This window comes from Gorilla gorilla, chromosome 14 (assembly GCF_029281585.2).
Source record: "Gorilla gorilla gorilla isolate KB3781 chromosome 14, NHGRI_mGorGor1-v2.1_pri, whole genome shotgun sequence".
In the NCBI taxonomy this organism is placed as follows: domain Eukaryota; kingdom Metazoa; phylum Chordata; class Mammalia; order Primates; family Hominidae; genus Gorilla; species Gorilla gorilla.
Window position 1 is genome coordinate 102,912,516 of NC_073238.2, and position 18,204 is coordinate 102,930,719.

The 18,204-nt window shown below is 33.3% G+C and overlaps 1 long non-coding RNA gene across 1 annotated transcript in view; it reads left to right on the forward strand.

Annotated features, from left to right (window-relative positions):
• The window catches only part of LOC109029394 (uncharacterized), a 91,882-nt gene that overhangs the window by 55,988 nt on the left and 17,690 nt on the right, over nucleotides 1–18,204 (forward strand). The window contains exons 2-3 of the long non-coding RNA XR_002008452.3: nucleotides 11,790–11,888; nucleotides 13,734–13,785. This is a non-coding gene — a long non-coding RNA (uncharacterized lncRNA). The remainder of the gene's footprint in view (nucleotides 1–11,789; nucleotides 11,889–13,733; nucleotides 13,786–18,204) is intronic.

The window sequence follows — 18,204 nt, forward strand, 5'->3', positions numbered from 1 at the left end:
CTACCAAAGACTGGAGAGGGGGTTTCCCTGGCCAGTTTTTCGTGATCTGTTTTTGTTTATGCAGCTTCTTTATCTCCAGTATTCTGCTATACAAATAATAGCCATCTTAACCTTTCCTTTCTAAACCCTAATGTCTGTCTCCTTGTCTCAGCAAGATCACTAGACTAGTTTCATACACCTTTGCTCGGGCTTAGAGACTGATTTCTGCAGCAATCTAGGAAAGTTGTAGGACTTACCCCATTTTGTTTTCTTTCAAGTATCCCAGTCCTTCAAGGTCCGTTGTGCAATATCTGAAAACATGTATTTTGTCTGTTTTTTCAGGTATGTATGGTAAGATTACAATTCTTGAACCAGTTAAGGTTTTCCAGGCAATTCTATAAACTTCAAGATATACAAACTGGAATATTTTCTGAGCTTTTAGAGAACTAGATGACTTCTATTTTTCTGGATCTTTGTTAATGAAGATAAATGTGGTTCTTTTCATTTTGTTAATAGAAGATACCTTATTGTTCTCGCTAATGTGAAATAAAGTATTTAATAAATGACTTATTTGTCCCCTGAATCCTGATTACTTCCTACTACAAACACACAACTCCCTCAACACACACTCACACATACACACACTCACAAAATGAACACGCAAAGTGAGAGACCTCCTCGTGAGTTCACTGATGACATCTCTATTGCCAAATTCTCAGTTTCTCTGCACAAGCTCTTTTTTTGCCTGCTGCCATCTACGTAAGATATGACTTGCTCCTTTTTGCCTTCCACTATAATTGTGAGGCCTCCCAGCCATGTGGAACTGTAAGTCCAATTAAAACTCTTTTGTAAATTACCCAGTCTTGGGTATGTCTTTATCAGCAGCGTGGAAATGGACTAATACATCCACCCACCCACCTACACACACACATCCACACACACACACACACACACACACATACACACACACACATTTGTTTTCCTTATTGAGGTATAATCAATATACAAAATGTTGCACATATATGACTTTGGCCATATGCGGCTACTTGTGATGTAATCACAATCAATGTGCTATATATTAGTAAGAATTCTTTTGCTTACACTTTGCACTAATCTAATTCCAATATAATATAAATGTAACCTAGTCTGTATTCTAAAACAACATTTAATAACTCATACAGCATGGATGCACCATGGCTAGCTGCTTATGACTACATGCAGAGACTCATAGCTATTCAAACTTTGTCTTTGAATCTATACTATTTCCCTTACAGACCAACTTCTCAGCAAGTGAGTTGCTGAATCTTAGGCAATTACCAGGCTTCTGTCTTTACACTTGTACCATTTAAGACAAACAAAAAGAGCTTTTATTCAGATCAGTTTGAAAAATTTTTGTGAAGAATTCTGGTTGGCAAGGATTGGGTTGCACGATTATTCTTTGAAACCCTCCTTGCACCTATGAGGGTAAAATGAAATAATTGCTAGTGCCCTCTAAAGGCATATGTTTGGAGTCAGGAATGAGCAGTTGCCCAAAAGAAGAATGTGGTTCTAAGAGACAAAAGAGAAAAAGTCATGGTTTAACAACAAAATATTTCCATTATAAGATGTTAAGTGCTCTCTCTTCCAAGTAATGAAGTTATTTGTAAGTATAGGCACAGCAATCAACGGTGTGTCTGTATTTTGACAAAGCATTTGTCAAAATCTCTTCTTATATCTTCACAGAAAGATGAAGAAGCATTGGGCAGAAAATAATATGGTTAAATGTATTCACATCTGGCAAAAACTCCTAATTAAAAATTGTTAATTAATAAAAATCACTAGTGATGTGTTGTAGGGCTGTCCTTGGCTCTTAAGCGTTCTATATTTTTATCAATGACTTGAGGAAATAATTAAATGTGCAAGTGAAGTTAAAGGTTTTGTGGCATGGTTAACCTCACAGAAAAATACTTTGAGGTTACTCTGTATTTGAAGTCCAGCAGCTTACAACAACTTTTAGAATACAATTTTATCTCCTGGATTTATCTCAACAGATTTGCATAATCTTAGAATTTCTTAACAGGCATCCTTAAGCCTAACCATTTAAAACTACTGGCAGTTCCGTGATCACGTTATGTTTGCCCATTGTCCTATCTGGGTCTCCTTTTTCCTGTTACTAACTTCCTTTCATCTAGTTGACTTTTACTCATTTCACAAGGCTTAATTTTTATAAGAACCCAGTTGAATTTAGTTATAAGTGTTTGGCATTGCTGTAGCATCCTAAGTAAAATTTTAATGTAGCACAATTTTACAATGCATTGTATTAGTTGGTTTACGTTTTGGTTTTTATTTGTTTCCCTTTTCTCCATAAGGCAGAAAGCCACTGAGAAGGGCTTGGAATAAGTCTTAAATGCCTCTGTGTTCTCAATACCAAGAACAGTGCCTAATAGCAAAAAAAGAAAATAGTAAATGTCAGCTTAACCACGTTGAGAAAGAGATTCAACATGATCTGGAAAAGGAGAATGTAAATTGTAAGGGGTGTGTGTGTGTGTGTCTGTGTGTGTGTGCACACACTTGTGTGTATGTATTACTAAGGATCAATTGAAGGAGAATTTGCATTTTGGCGATAATTGGTGTGGCAGCAGTCTGTGTAAAGAGGAGGAGAATGTGTTAGTGTTAGTTCACAATCAATACGAAATAATAGCATGCTTAGTTTCCTCATAAATAGACTCCTTTAGAATGTGTAATTAAGTTGATGGGAAAGCAATAGCACATTTTTTTCTATATTTATTCATTTATTTAGTAGATTGTGTCAGGCTTGAGGGGATATTGTTCCATACCCTCGGGATTCAAGCTGGACCCGACAAATCTCCATCTTCAAATCTCTTAGCCCATTATTATTCAGTATGATAAGTGCTAACACAGAGAAAATTACAAAACAATGTGGGAGCATAGAGGAGATACCTGCTGCATCCCTTAAAGGTCTGAGTAGGAAATGTTATTTTAAGTTAAAAGTATTCAAATAAACAATGGTATTCTGGAGTAGTATAAAGGAATTAGAGTTGCAAGAATAGGAATAGCTTGTGTGGGATCTTGGAGGTGAAAATATGGCCCATTCAGGTAATTAAGTGTTCAGTCCAACAACAGCAGAGATGATAATATAGGAAAGTGAAATGCGTGCTCCATTTTGCAAGGCAAATTATCTCTCTGCTGGAGCTGGAACACTGGGAAATCAGGTTTCATTTTCACAATTTATTATGATTTTAACAGCATTGAATTTAATGTTGGGTTTTGTAATGGATATCCTCTTACTTCACATTGTAAAAAGAGTCATTTTGGATTCCATCATACAGAGACCGAAGCTGTTGATTGACTTCTATGTAGAGAAGAGAGTAACACACAAGCAATGCTCTTCCTGAATTTATATCAGACTTACTTTCCCTCCCTCCTTTCCTCTTTTTTTTCCTTTCTCCCTTCCCCCTTCTTTGCTTCTTTCTTCTTGTCAGCCTTCCTGCTTTCCCACCTTCTTTCATTTTGCCAGTACAGTGATCCATTTCTTTTCATTTTAATGGAAATTCTTTTTCATTGGGAGCATGATTTCTCATGAGCCATGTTCCTACCACTGCCTGCTGTCTCACATATTGTCACTGTCATTGATATTGCTCTTGAAGACTAACTTTGTGCCCTATCTCTAAGTAGAAATAATACAACATGAAACTTTTTGGGCACTTGTCCCAGCTAATTAACCTCTTTTACTAGCTTCTTTTTATATGGTTCCTGTCATCATATAGAAAAATTAAAATATTAATTTAGCATGAGAGTAGAGTTGCATCTTTAGGTGGGTCCTGCCCTAAGTGGAAGTCTTCATAGGCCTTTAATTAAAATGATTGAAATAAGTGTGGATGATTTAAAATCTTTAATTTGTTAAACAAACTCCAGGGACATTGAAATATCTTCCATTATTAAATGACCAAATTACTTGAAACTTTTTCTTAATTGTTATGTTTTTAATAAAAGCCAAAAGTATAATTATTACAATTAAAGTATGTACTTCAGCTGATATTTTACATGCAAATTGAGTTAATATTTTTAAGGCAAATTCACATCTTCTGTCTTCAGACAGATGATTGTAGGTTAAAATTCAATATGAATGAATAACCAACACTATGATTTTTCTGGTGAAAAGGAACCAGAGATATATCAAAAATCTTTTAATGTATATACGATTATTCATTATGTATATATTTAAATTCTGTACAACACATGTTAAGAAGTATGATGATAAGCTGTATTGTATTCAGGGGTAAGCAAGGATCATTGTGATGTGTTCTAGAGATTCAACTATAACGAACAAAATTAATATCCTAGAAAATGGAAGTTTTCAGGATATGTATTAGCTCTATGATATCAAAAATTATTTCATGTGGAAAAGGCAATTGGTTCTCACCAGAATCTTAGTTGTTGAAAACAGTGCAAGTTTATGGGAGGTGGAAAAAGATATATTTGTATCCTTAAAGGAATGTAATATATGTATATATATATATACACACACACACACAAATTACAACAGTAAAGAAGTGACAATTATTCTGAGAAGTGGCCATTTCTGTTCCAGCCGCATCGAACTGTTGATTTTGCGGAAATTTTAGATGTCCTCTAAATTATTATTACTCTACAATTCTATGAACACTCTTAGTATATGCTGGAAAAATGCAAACAAAACAAACAAAAAACAGAATTGATTGTTTAAAAATCAGTGATTTTAGCTAGCCACTAAATATGTTTTTGATTAAAGCTTTCTTCTGTCACCATCCAGAACCCATTTCAACTGATCACTGAAAATGACCTGCCCTAGCTTATTTTCACATGCTCTGTAAGAATGCTTATTATTGACCTCTCCTTAAGACTTTGGACCTAATAATCTCTACTATAACACTATGGATATAAGTGTTAGCTCTGGAGAATTTTGGCTCATTTCACTTGTTACTTGAGTAATCTCAGATAAGGTACTTAATATCACCAAGCTCAATATCCTCTCTACAAAATAGAAACAATGATAGGTTTATAATCTCAGGATTTTTTGATAATGAATGAGCTGTACATGGTTGTAAAGAGTTTATCACACTGCCCAAGAAAGAGAAAATTCTTCACAACATGGTTATTATTCCAAATGGGGTTAATGTAGCATCTAGATAATCTGGTAAACTTGTATCTGTTAATAAGTTACACTTACTAATGTTGCCATACTGATCAGGCTAAATACATATAATATGTATTTTAAGTAAACTATCATCTTCCTCAGAATTATTATAAAGTGATTATTTCAAATAATTTAAGAGTGTGAACAAATGCCAAAGAAATCAGGTAGTACCATAGATGCTCAGTTTTGGAGAGGGGAAACTTTTGATATCGTCGAAAGAAAAATGACTTTACCTTTTTGAGTTTGCACCATGCTTATAATATTACTAATAATATATAAATGTAGCTAGGTTCAGTTTATCATCCTAAAATCAGTTTTGAAATCATTCCAGTTGATTCATGGTATAAATTACACTAAAATATTTGCTTTGGTCTGGCTGACTATTTTTTTCATAAATGTTATATAAATAAATAAATATATACATAATATGTCTATATATTTATTACTGGTACAGTAATACTCTTTGTAATATAAATCTGAAGAAAGGCAACAAATATGAAAAAAATCATTGCTATCCATTTTCTGTATGAAAACATTTAAATATATTTTCTTGGTCTTATAAGCTTTCGAAAGTAGCCTAATTTTGCCATCTACATCTACTTAGTGATATAACCTATCTTCTAGATATACTGCATTACTGACCATTATTATCCTGATATGTCATTCTTTTCATATGTCATCTATTGGAATTAGTAGAGAATGAACTAATATGTATTGAGCTTCTACTTGTGTAGCTTCCATGCTAATTAATTTGCTAGTTACAAAATTTCAAAATTCATTTTTTTGTTCTTCAACTAATTCTGAGAAATGAATGTTATCATTATCAGATGAAGAAAGTGATACTCAGAGAAAAATAGTATCCTTAAATTAATGTTAGGTAGGATCAAAGATGAGTTTTGAAGCAGTCTTTTGGATGTAATTTCTTTCCCACCACTTTCCTGTAGTGCCCTATATTGCTCACATTTCTTCTATTATCATCAGTGTATCACGTGTATAAGTCAAATAATACCCCCACACAAAGATTTATCTTAAGTAATGCTAAATGTATAAAGCCTCTTTAAGTGAACACCTCATAACTTTGTAACAGAACTCCTATGGAGTATTATCCTTAAGTACTCTAAAGTATTACTTTTAAGCCCTATCAAATACTACTTACGTCACAAACATTTTATCTTCTTACTATGCATGTTGTGCTACAGTTACATGTGTTCATTACCAACTTTCATTGTAGAAAATAAATTAGGAGCCATACATTTACATGTATACATATCATGAGATCAACTAAAATGACCTCATAGATAATGCTTGATTATTATTATTATTTTGCTGCTGCTGTTGTTGTTGTTTGTTCTCTTTTGTTTTGTTTTTAGACTGAGTCTCACTCTGTCTCCCAGGCTGGAGTGCAGTGGCTCAAACTCGGCTCACTGCAACCTCCGCCTTCCAGGTTGAAGTGATTCTCTTGTCTCAGCCTCCCGAGTACTTGGGACTACAGGCGCCCACCACCACACCTGGCTAATTTTTGTATCTTTTTAGAAGAGATGGGCTTTTGCCATGTTGACCAGGCTGGTCTCAAACTCTTGACTTCAAATAATCCACCTGCCTTTGCTTCCCAAAGTGCTGGGATTACAGGTGTGAGCCGCCAAACTCAGCCTTGATTATAACCTTTTAATCATAGAAATAAAAGCATAGACTTGAAAACTTAATTAATAATTCATATTTTCCATCTCATTTTGGGGTCAACCATTACTACCAGATTCATGAAAAGCAAAACACAATAGTTCAGAAATAAATGTAATAAGAAAAAATTTATTTCTATGCAAAACATACCTCTTATTCATGAAAACATATCGTGATAAGAAAAGTTCATGTAGAGTTACATCAATCCCAAAATAACCAAATTATTTCTGAAAACATTGAGAATGCCCTATATTACCAAAGGCAAAGAGCTGACATTGCCAATTATTTGTGTGTATTTTCTTACACAGACATTAGAATGGATGGAGGGTCATTGTCCAGGAAAATAGAAAACAGATACTTGGCAGAAAGAGAATGAGTTTCCACATAGTTTGTATGTACATTTTCCCAATTGTATGCTCTGCATCATTTAAAAAAGCAGATCTTTTTAAATTTAGTCATGTACTTTAAGGAGTAGCCAATGTAGTCAAGGAAGAAAGAGATTTCTGATGGGTATGTTTTTTACTTTAATTGCTTTAAGCATTTTTCTCTCCCAATATTGATGAATTAATGATTTAATTTGAACTGATGCCAAAGCAAAAGTTGCACTGGATAAACTTACAGAGATTAGGAAGAAGTACTGCAAACTCTACTCCACTTAAACAAAGGTTGGGAAGGCGTTTTAAGCGCTTGGAGAGTGGGGAGTCTTAAGCCATCTGTGCGAATTGACCTTACCCAAAGGAAAAGGAAATTTTCTTGTATCTTCATGACAGGAGATAGTTTTACAACTTGAAGATGATGCCTACCAAAGTTAAGCTCCTACCCTCCCACAGAGAAGAGGCGGAATGCTATATTCCTTGATTACATTTCAAAAGGATGGCTCCCAGATCTTTGAGAAAGACAGTCATAAGTTTTAAAACTTATGAGAGGCTTATAAAACGATTTACAACTTAATGGGGCAGAGAAGGAATCTACAATCAAAAATTTTCTAAGGTAAATAAGCTAAGAAAATGTAGAGGAGAGATCTCCGTGGTTAGAAAATCTGAATTCTGTAAGGAAAAGGGTAAGAGGGAGGTCAGGGATATAGAGGCAATGGGAAGCTTGTCTATAGTTTTGTCAAGCTGAGGGCAATGTTATGCCTGCATTGGTCACTAGAATAATATTCCTTGACGTGCAATGAACGAGCCATCCTGGCACATATTTGTTTTTAGTTTCTCAGGCTGTGCCATACTTCGTGTGAATCTGTTCATTCCATGATGTAATCATATAATGTTTCTGAATGGTACCAGGAAAAATAAATGTCATAATTTGGGTTAAGATGATGGACTGGGCATGTAGATCTACATCCTCCCTTGGCTCCAATCATTGACAATTCTGTGGATAAAAAAAGACATACTGGTACTTACCAGTTTTTGAGCCAACTTTCTCCCCTCTTGGTCCCCAACATGCTCCACAACTGTCCAATATAAGGAAGTACAAATCAGGAGTATGTAAAATTACTAAAAATCAGGAAGCAGATGTTTCTAGATTGAAGGAAAAACAAGATTAGTAGAAATGAATACAATATATGAGCATTATTTTCAAAGAGGATAGAATTCCAGTTCTCCAAACTCCAAATAACTAAATACCAGAGTGATGTAAAGCTCAGGGGTAATTGACTATGAAAGGTGCAATGAGGAATTTGCATTTGAGGCAGGTTAGTTTGTTGACAGAGTTTACCTTCAACATTCAACAATCTGTCAATTTGTTGAGAAATTTACCTTCAACATTGGTGAGAATCAATGTGTGGGCTAATATTACCATTTTTATTTGGTATTATGAAAGGAAGATAAAGAAGTGAACACCAGGAAAGACAGGGAGGAGTGACAAAAGCAAACAAGCTACCTCATCCTCATTCCACTACAGCCACATGCTTAATTAACCATGTAACTCACTCAAAAAGCTGCTATAATGAGAGCTAGCATTTACCAAGAGATTAGGAGGGAATAAAAAATACAAAACAAGCAGGCAACTGAGAATTACCAAATATTGTTTCAGGAGATAAAAGAACACTAAACAAAAAGAATAATTGCTAATTTAGGAAGTGGAATTAAAGTAATGCACATAAAATATTTAAAAAGTATATTATATCAAATATTGCTAGAAAATTCATAGGGATGGATAGGAAACCATTAACCAAAGACAGACCATAAAGTGAATGGGATTACTAGAGATATTTGATATTTAAAAATATATTCGTAAAAAAAAGATGGAATTATTAGCTTAATGTTTTCACCTCAAGAGCAAATTAGTGATCTACAGCATTCTCCTAGATCCCATGGCAAGAGAGGCAGACAAAAAGATGTATTGAACTGAACATATGTGAATGAGATAAAGGATATTTTTTGATAGCTCTACTGTCCTTTTTGAGAAATTCAGAAGGAGGCAGAGGGAATGAAGTAAAGAAAAACAATAAGATACTTAATAAAGGGGAAAATTGTGCTGAAGAAGATCATAAATCTTCACCTGACAATCCCCAAGTGAATTCTGAGGAGAATAAATAAAAAAAAAAGATATAAAGCTAGGCAGAATATGTTGACACTTCACAGAAAAAGAAAATCCTAAAGGTTTACAGAAAAAAAGTACCAAATTAACTACAAGAGAAAAATAAGGAACATGACACTAGATTCCTTATGCTTAATTGAAAGATAGCTGGGAAGATAAGTTTATGAGTTTTTATGATTCTATTCTATTTAATTCCCCAGAATTTAGGGAGAAAGGATGAATCAAAGAGAGACATGACCAAGTTCTGATGAAGTTTCACATCTGTTATTGAGGAGAGAAGGACTCAGCAAAGTAGACTGAAATGAAACATCCACTGGGATAGGAAGGAATTTAGGAGTGGATCATATCACAAGTGTTATAAGAAGGCAAATTGATTCAATTGTGTTAAACCATATGGATAAATCTAGAAAGATGTAGATAGAAGTAGGCAAATTACATTTCAAAATGTAGTGTTTTGGTGGCTTTGGCAAAGTAATTTCACTGGAATTGTGGGAAATAAAACCAAATTCACGTAAGTTAAAAATAACTGAGGTTGGTCTGTTGATCGTAATAAATGTATCACACTGTGAAAAAAAAAATAACTGAGGTTAAGGAAATGGAGACATTTTATGTACAGTTTCTGAGAAGATTTTAATGGCAAGAGGATCAAGTAGGATGTGAAATTTCTGAAAGATATGTGGAAAAAAGAGACTCTTACAGAAAGAAAACATTAGGTCATGGTTGTATGCTTCTGGAATTGTGGGGAGGAGTATGAATGAGCTAGTCAAACCTGCACGGGAAGTGGAGAGACTTCGATTTGAGAAGGGGTCTGGTCTGTTTTACAATGAGTTGTAAAGCAGAAATAATACTGAAAATAGATTTGATAATAGATTTATTTACAGATTAATTGAGGGGAAGATAAATGTATTTTATTCTGATTAAATCTATTTTATCTGTGAAGTATGAGCCTATAAATTACCATAAAAATGTGTTTGTAAGAAGATACAGAAGTTTTAAAGAGCACAAAGAAAATTTTAAATAACCCTTGTAAAAATAGAAAAATTAATCTATCAATGTTGAGTGGTTGGGTGGGATTTATCATCACACGTTTAAAGCAAATTTACGTGAATGTCTCTACTATTCTTCAGCTATTTGGATGTCGATATGGAAATCATGGACTAAAGTTTTATGCAGACTTGGGCTTTTGCCTGAGTGAAAGGATTGGGCCGTCTTTTTAGTAATTTAAGTCTAAAGGAAGATCTCTGGATTACAGCTTGACCAATAGAGAAGTGAGCCACAAGAGACTATTGCACAATGAAAATATTATACATATAATAAATGTTGGCACGATATGATCTCAGACTTGCTTTGGTAGGAATACTTGAGTAAGCCGGTTGGTGAGTTAGAAAGTTGTGATGAATGATATATTTGTGATGCAAGACAAATATTACATTGAGTATATCTGTAAATATATTCCTCTGATTTCTAAAATGTAGACAGATTGTACAGTTTTTCAATTCAAGGACTTTTTAAAGGTAAACATTAGAAGCAGCCTAATGCTAATTTCTTTCCCTGTCTTTTCTAAAAGTATAAATAATGGGATAGATTATGCAATGGGTCTGTAGTTAGGAAGAGAGAGAGAAATTGCAGCAAGGCAAGACAGACAATTTTTGGAGATTATGAAGGTGAATATCTTTAGTGACAATGTTAAATTTTACATGAGCCCTGTACTCCTGTAAAACTGTGAAGGCTAAAAATTACCCCAATCCTTTGTGTCTCCTAAAATGGCTACTGCAGAGGACCACACTTTCCCATGTGACTTAGATAAGACTCATGGATGCCTCACTTGTTTATTTATAACAATGCCAGACACAGATCCTCCAAATTCTCATTATTTGTCTCATAAATGATTAGCTAAACTGTTTGTCCTTGCTGATCAATGTGAACAAAATGTTTGTCAACTAAACTTTGGTTAAGATTCTTTCCTTCCTCCAGGACCTTGCACCGTGGCCGACTCTCAGCCTGAGTCAGACTGCCAACTTCTTCTGAGATAGGCTGGCTTCCATTGACATTCTCTGATTTACTGGGCCAACCTGATCTACTCCCCACATTGGGATGTTCCTAGCCTTATTTACTCCTCTCTTTAAAAAATGAAAACAAAAAGAAACAACAAAAACAATCGCCTCTTTGACATTTGTGAAACATTTGTCCCTCAGTATCTGTTGGGGATTGGTTTCAGGACCCCCTGCAAATACCAAAATCCATGGATGTTCGAGTCTCTGATATAAAATGGTATAGTATTTGTATATAACTTATGTTCATTCTCCCATAAACTTTAAATAATCTCTTTTATTGTTGTATTGTTTCTATTTACTTATTTATTTATTATTTATTTTTGATCCACGGTTGGTTGAATCTGCGGATATGGAACCTGCAGATACCGAGATTGCACGTGTGGATCTTAGGGTTACAGCTTTCTCCCGACTGTGAAGTCCCTATTCTTCCTTGCAATAATCCTTTTGCATAAGTGTCTTGTGTAAGTCCTGATTTATTTTATTTCTTTATTTTAAAATTGAACTGCAAAATCCCACTGACAAGGTGGTCTTTCTGATTTAATAAATGAATGAATGAATGAATGAATGAATGAATGAATGAATAAAATGTATTGGTGGATTTTCAGGTGCAGGAAAGAGAGTTAATCAGACTGCTCACTTCATAGTGTGTAATCAGCAGCAGCATACCCAAGGTTCTTTCTTATTTTATGGTTCTTTCTTTATCCCTTATTCCCACACAAATCTCTCCTAAATGCAACCGCATTAGCATGTCTTGATATAGGTTTTTGTCACTCTATATGGCTTTACATAATTTACTTAAAATATATTTGATTTACATCTCATCCTAATTCTTAATTTTTTTCAGCACTGTTTTATCACCTATGGCTTTTGTCATATCCACTAATCCACAGTTTACAAATACTGCATTGTATTCTTTACCATGAATCCCTAGCATCTTATTTAGCTATTCCCTATATACATATGTAGACTGTGAAAGTTTCCAAGTCAATATATTTGTATGGAACTTTGTATACAGTTTACTAAAAAATTATCTGGCATATATAAAACCAAGGATAGTATAAATGTTTAGTTGAAGAACTTTATTTTAGTCAAGTTTACTAAATGAGCTTGAAAATTGTACAGAATAGTTGAAATAACCTCCAGCCTCACAAGTGAATAGGAGTTTCTTTCTCGTGAAATCCCTTCTAATTCATTATATTATATATAATTGTATCTTTTCAATACATTGGGTTTAGAATAGTAATATAACTGTTATATTAATTCTCATGTATAGGATTACTAGTGATTTTAAGCATCTCTTTAAATACACATAGCTAATGGGATTTTTTTCTGCAAAATTTTCTATTTATATATTTTTTTCTTGCTTTGTAGATTTCTTTTTATACTATAGAAGTAAATTTTTGGTGTTTTCAGATGTGGCAAATATTTTTTCTAATTTATTACCCAGTCTACATCATCTTTTGGTTAATTTAATCCTTCATTTTGAGGTAACCAAATCTAAAAAAATCACTCATCTTTCGTACTTTGGAAAAAAAGTTTGTTCTGATGAAAATATATTTTTACATTATTGCCTATTAGTTTATATTATATTCTTTTACATTTGGTCTTTAATTAACTTATGGCTCACTTGGATGTGTGGCAAAAGCAGGATCTTGCCTTATCTTTGGCCATGTTTGAGATGGTTTTCTCAATGCTAACTAATTTACATCTTATATCTCATTAATTTTTCTAATTTTTCCATTTATGTATTTTTTATTGAGCTCTCTATTTTGTTCAGGAGCTTATTTATATCTAAGCCAAGACTGAACTGTTTTCATAGCAATGACTCTTTGAATGTCACAGTATCTGGTATGTTCAAATCTTTCTTCTTTGCCTTGTTTCTGAAAATTCACACAGCTATTCCTTTGTGTTTATTTTTTGGCATAGATTTTAGAAATTGTTTGTTAAGAGCCTAAAACAAATAACCAAATTAAAACATCGTGGGGGTATTTTGTAAATGCATTTGGAATTGACAAAAAAGCAAAATAAATTCATTAGAGCTGATATTATGGCAAATTTTTCCCATTTTTTAAATATACTTTAGAATATAATAGAGTATTAAAATTTCTCTTTTCATTTTCGATACATTCTTGTTACTTTTTCTCCATACGGAAGCAATATTTAAACCCCAGGATAGAATAAAATATTATAGTGTTTTTCTAAAATGCAAACCTTTTCACATCAATATTCTTTGATTCTTCTTACTTTATTGTCACTTACTGATTTTGCTTCTCAAATAATTTAAAATTGTTTATGATTCCTTTTAGGTTACCAAATAACAGTGGTCATTAGAGAAAATATAGATATTAGAAACAAACTGTAAGTATAATCTATATTCCACTACCACAGAACAACTATCTTTAACTTTTAAATTTTATTTCAGTTATTATTTCGACTCACAGATTTCTCCAGTGATTTACAAGGTATATTTCCTTTTATTTATTTTTTCTTAAATTTTACAACTCAAAAAGTTTGGAAATATTTCTGCAGTCCATATTTTTTAAATTCCTAAGATAAATAAATAAATATATGTATATATTTAAACATTGCCATATATCTAAATTATAGTAAGTGTTACTCAGGTAAATAAATACATGAAATTTTACCTATGTCTTTATTATATTTTCTGAAATTTGCAGTTCTTCTTAGGAACAAGAGTAACAACCTAAGATTAGGTTAAAGGAGATGTTTAATATACTATAAACATGCAAAGTCACTTATCTTGGGCCCAATTTATCATACTTTCTATGAAAATAATAAGGAAAATGGAAACCATTAAAACAACGTATTTTTGTGTCTTTCTTGCATCCATGTAAGCATTGAGTTCAAACCAGCGCAAATCCTCTCACATGGATAAAAGATTATCTGATTATGTTATTTGCAGTGGATCAAATAGCATTAAAGAAAAGTAATTCATCTCTACAATCTTAGTAGGCAAATTATATTTACTCAAGGATATATAACAAAACTGATAAGGGACAATTACACGAGATTTCCATAACAAAAAAAATCTTTATCAGTCAGTAAATTTAAACATCACTATCTACCTATGATAAACAAACAGCTATATATTTACTCTGTTAATGTAATGAAAACCCTATTATAGAGCACTGTACTTTGTCATGTTTCTTTATTTTCTAATATGGTTGCATGTTAGTTTTTATGCATATAATTACACATTGAAAGTAAAATCTGAAGACATACTGCCAATAACCTGAAAGAAGTTGTAATTTAATTTAAAATGAACCTCTTAGGCTTGGCACACTTTGTGAAACTAACCTGTGGTTTCCAAGAAATCGATAATGTTCGATCAGAATCTTTAAGCATACAAACTACTGTAATTTGTTATTTGTTACTTTAGTCAAAGAGAATTAATACAAGCATAGCCTTAAAACATTTTGCTTCTTTCCAGCTCTCATTATACAATATTTATGTCAAAACAAAAGAAATAGTCTCCAGGAGAAAATATCATGGAAACATAGAAAATAGGAATTATAACTGTTTGTGATATGCTTTTTACCAGGTAATTGTTACTTATCTAAAACATAGCATGTTATCAGTTGAATGTTGCCACCCTCTCCAATTCATATATTGAAGTCCTAATCTCCAGTACTTGAGAATGTGATCTTATTTGGAAATAGGATTATTGCGGACATACAGTTGCTCTTTAAACAATATGGGTGTTAGGGGTACTAGCCCTCCACACAGTTGAAAATCTATATATAATTTTGACTCTCTCAAAACTTAACTAATAACCTACTGTTGACCAGAAGACTTACCAATAACATGCCTAACACATATTTTGTATATGTATTATTTACTATATTCCTACAATAATGGAACCAAGAGAAAATTGTGGAAGAGAAAACATATTTACTGTTCATTAAGGTCTTCATCCTCATTGACTTCACATTGAGTAGTTTGAGAAGGAGGAAGGATAGGAGGGCTTGGTCTTGTTCTCTCAAACGTGGCAGAGGCAGAAGAAAATACACATATAAGTGGACCTGCGCAGTTCAATCCTGCATGGTTCAAGGGTCAACTGTAATTAGTAAAGATGAGGTCATACTGGTGTAGAGTTGTTCCTGATCCAATATGACTGTTGCTCTTATAGAAGGAGGAAATTTGGAACAGACACGTACACAGGGAGAATACCAAATGAAGATTAGAGTTATGCTGTCACAAACCAAGGAACCTCCAGAAGCTAGAAGAAATAACTAGAACTGATCATTCTCTGGTGTTTTAGAGGGAGCATGGCCTTTCGGACACCTTGATTTTGGACTTCTAGCCTCCGGAACAGTGAGAAAATACATTCTGGTTGTTTAAGCTTCCTGGTTCGTGGTACTTTGTTACTTCAGGCCTAGCCAGTTAATACAGATTTTGGTACCAAGAAGTCTGGTGCTTCTATAACAAATTCCTAAAAATGTGAAAGTGGTTTTGGGATGGGGTAATATTGTAGGCTGGGAGAGCTTTGCGGTGCATAATAGGAAAAACCCAGATTGCTTTGAAGAGACTATTGCTAGAAATATGAGTGTTAAAGAGATATCTGCTGAGGTCTCAGACAGGAACGAGGAACATGTATGGGAAACTGGTGGAAAAAGATAATCTTGTTATAAAGTGGTGAGAACTTGGCTATTTTATGAAAAGTAGAACTTGTAAATTGATGAGCTAGTTTCTCTTTGCTGCTCATAGTAAAATGAGAGAGGAAAGAAATAAAATCTGGTTTTCTTTTTTAAGCAAAAAAGAACCAGAACTTGATAAATACTTAGACTATCCATATTGCAAATAATAATAATAATAATAATAAAAATAATAATGAAATAAAAAAGAGAGAAAAGGTGCTCTGGAGATCTGTGTTTCCACAGCCAGGAAATAGGCTGATTGAGCCACCCCTCTATGAACATGTATCCTTCAAGAGAGAGAAGAATGATCCTCAAAGTGGATCAGGCTCTGGCTCCGGCTGGGTTCCCATGGGCAGAGGTACCTCTGTGGTTTCTGAGAGCAGGGCCACCAATGAGGGACTACAGAACTTAAAAACAAGTCAGTAAATCGCAGTAATCTATAAAGTCCAGAGGTTTTATGATAGTCCTTTTTCAGAAATAACATTATGCAAGTACTGTTTATTCAGCATACCGGGTGCTTTTTATAGGTTAAAAGGAGAACATTTTTGTCTCTTTATCATCTTTTATCATCCAGACGCTTCCTCTATTAGCAGATAGAAAATGCCTTTTTTTTTTTTCTAAAAGCTCATCACTATAATTGTATTAGATAAGACTTGGAGAAAAAGAGTTAACAAAAAGTTAACCTTGAGGTGACTCAAATTTAAAATACAGAAAAGAAAATGGTGGGCGATTGTATTAAGAAATATAGTATAGCGATAGAAGCGTTTTCCATCAACAATATTTTCCAAGGTTGGGATGATAAAATAAAACTTTTGAGCATCCAATGAAACGAGCTTATTCAGAAACAGAGTAGTTTTGCTGAAACATGGGAGAAATGTTTCCCTTAGTAAGCCCCGTGTTTGTCATACTGCTGTGCATCTGAGGTATGTAGAAGGAATATGCACTATAAATCAAACTGTCAAGGAACTTTCAAACCCAGTGCTAAATATGATTCATTTCAGCAAGACATTTAAAGCTAATACAGTATATAGTTGAAAAAAAAGGTCTAAAATACATGGCACGGTACACTAATTAAAAAAACACACGAAAATTAATGTTTAAAGTATCTGGCATAATTAAATGTCATGTTATTTATTTTATTATTATGTTGATATAAAAGAAAAAAATTCCAAAGTAATGGTGTGGTTTTCTTGATAAGTTAAAATATCATCCTTGACATTTTCTCTTAAATATGAAATATTATAGTAATAACCAAATGCTTGTTCAAATTAAACATACAGATAAGACTATACTGAAAATATGTAATTTATTGTCCAATGCAGTGTTAGGTGAAGGACTAGCCTTTGGGTAGAGGGTCCATGAGTGGCAGTAAAAAATCCTTCAAAGACACAAATTCTATAATAGATTTTGCAATATACTGAGGAATTTTTCGTGACTCAGGAATAAATTTCCATGAAACATCAGAGATTTCTCTAGCTAATAGGGTGTGTCTGAATGGTTTGGTAACTTTCTTGGTGTGTCAATTTTAAGGATTGTGGACCAATGTAATTTATACCTAGAGTGAAGATTCTCATCTTTTCCTTTGAAGGACTTTAATGAAATTTAACGATATCATCGTTCTTACTCTACAAATGTAGCTTTAAAATACTCAGTTTATTTGTGTATATTATCCACACACTGTCACAGAAAGTTAACTCTTCAATGTTGTCAGACATTGCCATTTATGTCAAATATTTTGCAGGCAAAAATTTTGTAAAATGCTAATACAATGAAGTGTTAATTTAGCAAAGGCCTTTAATGTTTTTATTCACTCTGCCTCTATTGTGAGGATTCTAATTACATGTGTCTTATCTCCTAGGTTTAACTGTGATAAATTCCTGCTTCAAAATTAATCTTTTGTCTTGGTTTCATTCTTATTTTCTGTTTAAATTGTACTTTTACTTTCCAGTTAGAGGAACATCATTCTAATTAAGGCATCAACCTAAATAAAACAGATATTCTTTGTTCACTAAATGCAAGAAATACACATGTATAAAAAATAAACGGAAATGATTGTCTTATATATTTCGATAATTGCTTACATAAATAGGTCGTGAAAACCCACTGGTGCAAAACAGTA